Source organism: Chanos chanos, chromosome 2 (genome assembly GCF_902362185.1).
Source record: "Chanos chanos chromosome 2, fChaCha1.1, whole genome shotgun sequence".
NCBI classification, from domain to species: Eukaryota; Metazoa; Chordata; class Actinopteri; order Gonorynchiformes; family Chanidae; genus Chanos; species Chanos chanos.
The window spans coordinates 39,843,922-39,848,771 of record NC_044496.1 but is presented as its reverse complement, the minus strand read 5'-3'; the positions used below and the strand labels follow the sequence as shown (position 1 = coordinate 39,848,771).

At 37.7% G+C, this 4,850-nt stretch overlaps 1 protein-coding gene across 2 annotated transcripts in view; it reads left to right on the top strand.

Moving 5' to 3' along the window:
- The window catches only part of nr2f2 (nuclear receptor subfamily 2, group F, member 2), a 7,295-nt gene extending 6,896 nt beyond the window's left edge, over positions 1 to 399 (top strand). For both annotated transcript variants that reach the window (XM_030764892.1, XM_030764891.1), the window contains exon 3: positions 1 to 399. This exon is cut by the window's left edge and continues 1,954 nt beyond it. The gene's annotated coding sequence lies outside the window, so the exon portion shown is untranslated.
- The last annotated feature ends 4,451 nt before the right edge of the window (positions 400 to 4,850 follow it).

Below are 4,850 nucleotides of genomic sequence, written 5' to 3'. Positions count from 1 at the left end.
TACACTAGCCCGTGTATTTAAAAAAACAAAACAAAAAAAAAAACAAAAAAACAAAAAACAAAAACAAAAAACAAGCAAACAAAAAGAAAAAAAAATCAAATAATAGGCTAAGACTTAACAGGGTGAGCTGGTTTGGAAAAGGATGGCTATTATGATTTAGTGCTCTGCTCCTTTTACGGTCTGTAACAGATGCCTTGTGTGTGTATGTGTGAAAGCTTGCAATTTCGTCCTTGTTTTGAGGCTTTTCTTCAACACACAAGACACCATGTTGTGGTTGGATAAAAAGGGATCATATTGTGTAGTTGACTGAACAGTTATCTTGGGCTGTTCCCATGCCCCATGGACCAGAGAATGATACATGATTGTAATTATGAACAGTTTAAACTGACCCACGTTTTTATATAAATATATAAAAATATATTACTGCAGGGTATTGATAACGTATAGATACTTTTCTATTATTATTATTATTACTATTATTATTATTATTATTAATTGCAAGTGATATACGTGAGTGTGTGTGGAAGTTTATAGTTGAAAACAATTCTTGTTTGTTTGTGTTAGCTTATTGTAAACAAGCATTCTGCTGTAAATTTGTTCTTGGTATTAAATTATAATTTATGAATTTGAAATCAAAAGGCCTTCAATGTTTTCTCATTCCTAACTTATCCAGGAAATCAGAGAGGCTGTCAAACAGAAAGAATGAACTACCATTGTGTGTGTGTGTGTGTGTGTGTGCGTGTGTGTGTGTGTGTGTGTGTGGAAGAGAGAGAGAGGGAGAGAGAGGGGGGAGAGAGAGGGAGAGAGAGAGAGAGAGAGAGAGAGAGAGAGAGAGAATTTACAATATAGCATGGGCTCGAAGTTGAATGTTGCAAATCTTCCAAGAAACAAAAATTGTTCATGGGTCGCGAAACAAAGAGAACTCGCAAGTCTGTGTATTAGGCAATTGCATGGAATCGCTGGTCTTTTTATTTTCTACCTTACTCTTTGTTTTCTCCGCATTTTCTCCAAGCATCTTTCTCTCCGGTAACAAATGAACACGCTGAGGAAACTGAGAGTGTTTCGTTTTCACCTTTGGTGAACTCGTGAACCTGGTGTGTGCGCGCGTGTGTGTGTGTGTGTTCGCGCGCGCGTGTGTGTGTCTGTTGGGGGGTGATGAGGGGGGGGGGGGTCCTGCTTGCATTGCTTATTCGGATATCACATTCCTCTTGAAAACAGAGCTGTCACTTGATTGTAGTCTGTTATGCAGGTACAGACACGTCTGAATTAGAATCGCAATGGGACGATACAATGGCCATTCCAATTCATGTCAGTGTAGATGGTTCCATCTTCTGTTTTCCGAGCGAAACATGACATAGAGGTAACCCTATATTTGTTCTACAGTTCCAGCATGCTGTTTTATACTACCCTCAAAGTCGTGTTTATGCACTGAATTTTGTGCTATCTGTAAAGGGAGACCAAGCGTGTGAAACCGTGCCTTAAAGCTCGACTCTAACTTGGTGTCCTATTAGTTGAGTCAATATGGCGTCTCGCAATCCAATGCAAGCTACAGCTCCCTGGAGCAAAGCGGTCCTTCGTAATAGAAACCACATTGCTGAAGGAAAAGACCCCCTCTATCGAGACACATAGTCTCAATAAAACTATTCCTAACAGGAACGAACAGTGGTTGTTGTTTCTTTTTTTCTTTCTTTATTTATTTTGTCATCAACCTCTTAGGTCCAAATCTACACTAAACAGAAATATGCACCTTCCTCTAGACTCTAGCAAATCCAGACATCATACGTTGTTGATTATGTCCCTGTGGCCTGTGGTCTAACTTGACTCTCGCTACATCAAAAGTAACCTAATAGAAAGCGAAGCAGTTATATAAATTTCCATCACAGGGATCTGTGAATTAGAATTAGGAAATTTGGCTCCGTATGAATCCAAATTTTAAGTCATTTTAAATGGAGATGTTAATTTAGGATTAGCTTACACATTACCGTCAGCAGCAGTCTAAATGCAAGGCACCGTCATCAGCAATATGACTACAACTACTACTACTACTACTACTACTACTACCTCTACTGGCCTACTACTACTACCAATACTACTACTACTACTACTACTACTACTACTAATAATAATAATTGCCCTCATCATCATCATTGTCGTCGTCGTCATCATCATCGTCCTCACTGTCATCATCATTACTATCGTCATCATCATAAACTGTACAGCAACATCGTCAGTGCTCATAATAAGTATTCACGAGCCTCATACAGGGACCAAGTATGAGGGGCAGGATTTATTTAAATAAATTTCACTTCAGCTCTCTTTCTCCTGTTTTCAGATTTCAAAGACGACCATGCGCCTGTCCAATTAATGGTGGTCGTAAACAAAGCCGAACTATGAAGTGATTTTGTCTGTGTTTGTAGTGTGTTCGCCGATTTAGTTTGTGATGGCTGGAAATAATCGATGGCTTCATATTTCTGTGGAACTGTTTCAAATCTTGAACTTTAGACAGAGACATTTACGTTGGGTGGGGGAAAAAGCTAGCCTGCTCAGGGTCACTTCCGTCTCAATGAATTCGGGACCTTTGCGACTACACCCGCTATTCGATAGAAATACTACTTTTGTCGCAAACTGGGGGATTATTAAAATATGTGCATGTATATATATATATATAAACATAAAATGAGAAGTTGTACATTTCTGACAACGGAAGTCTTGCCCTGTGTTGTAGAGACTGAGATTAATATTCTTACTTTCTTGATGCTGTTAATGATGTTGCTTTGCTTTGTTAGACCTACTGGAGTAAGTTAGTAGTAATTTGGATCACGGTCTCACCAAGCTGATTTTAGTTGACAGAGCGTGTGTTGAGGCCGAACTCTATAATTTGCACTTCTGTTCTTTTATTAGCGTTGGACAACGAACTAATGAGGTCCCCTTCAGTACAATGTCACTTTTATTTATTTTCTCGTGAAAAAAATGCACTTTGGGGTATGTCTAAGTAGTGCAATGGAGCCAGCAAAACTGGTTTGTAATTGTTTTTCTATTGATCAAGGAAGCCCCTAAAAAATACAAATTTCAAAAGAATTTAAAAAGGAGTAAGATGCACTGTGTGTCTGAAGGCATATCTATTTATGCGACAGGGAAAATAATAAAGAATGTGCTAGAGTGATGGCCAAATGCATCCACATACACACACACATATATACACATATACACACATACACACATTCATACATACATACGCACAACTACCTATGCTAATACTGACATCACACAACCGCTGCTACTACTACTACTACTACTACTACTACTACTATTACTGCGAATAATAATAATAATAATAATAATAATGATAATAATAATAATAATAATAATGATTTTATGCTCTTGCTGCTTTAAATTTTGTTTTGGTGGCTATTCCTTTTTCCCCAGCTGCTTCACATAATGAGTTACTGTGTAAATCGGTGGGGTATATTTAAACATGTTAAAGTACACGATGCATCTTAAGTTTCCCTCCTATCTTCTGCAGCTGTCTCAACATCACTAGTATCACAGTAATATCCCAAGTAGCCAAAGCTAAAGGCCTCTACATTTATTAAGGAAGGAACCTGAACAACCGGTCTCCGCAGGAATCATCGAAGTGATATGATCGTTGTCAATATCTCCCGCAATCTTTAAATAAAGCGAGAAATAAGGGAATAAGGGAATTTATTTATTGATTTATTTGTTTGTTTATTTATTTATTAAATTAATCTCCCACGCTGCTTCTTGAAAATCGACGTGTTTTTTTTTTTTTTTTTTATATTGGTCTCTGTGACACGTCAGACACTTGGGCCTTCTCCGTCAGCTGTGAGCGTTAAGGATCTGCGGAGTCTTAGACACTAAACCTTCTTCTGTCACTTTGAATGTACTAACCATGTGACGCGAAATTGTGATCTCCTCTGACATCCTAAAACAGACAAATTTTGCAAGTCTGTCATCTCTCAGATTTTCAGATCTGCAAGCCAATTATACGTAATGTTTTGTGAGTGAACCATTAAACAAAAATTTTCAGCATAAAAGATACTTCTTTTGATTATTTTTTAGACCTTACACCATCATCAATTGTTTTTAACGACTTAGTCTATTTTTTCTCTCTCTTAAACCGCCCTTCCAAGAAGAAAAAAAAAAAAGAAAAGAAAAAAAAAACCTGAACCACACCATAAAAATGCTCGTGTTGGATTTTCAAAACCTTTCCTTAAATGCTTCATTCAGATAGATGCATGTACATTTCGACTGTCTGTCAGCTATCTTTGTTATTTTGAATAAAGTGCTTTAAAATGGACTTGCTACACGCAACTCAGTGGGTTCCTCTCTCTAAATGTTAGAAAATTGTGCCATCTACCCGCTATTCACAGAACTGTCACTTCCAGGACCTCCCGAGACCTTGAGCCAACTTTAACACAAAGGGAGAGACTGAGGGGGTGGGTGAGACGTTTCGTATAGTCCCCTCAGTTTCGGCATAATATACAATGAAATAAATAAGACAAAAGTGTTTTCAGTATTGTATATTACCGTTACAGTTTGAGAGGCCGTGCATACGTGCTCTGTGACAAATAGACTGGCAGTTGGATTCACCAAAAGGTATCTCTAATAGTCAGATAGGCCTCAAGAGGGAGTTATGACCAACGTCACGGTGTTGTTGTGGATATATTGGTTACATTTCAAATTTTTAATTACAATTTAACCAGATTATGATAGTAAATAGCTCTGATAATGACAGTCGCGATTTCTTTCTTTCTTTCTTTCTTTCTTTCTTTCTTTCTTTCTTTCCTCATTGTCATAGCGTCTGATCTCTGTTTTTCCTTGGAAGATAA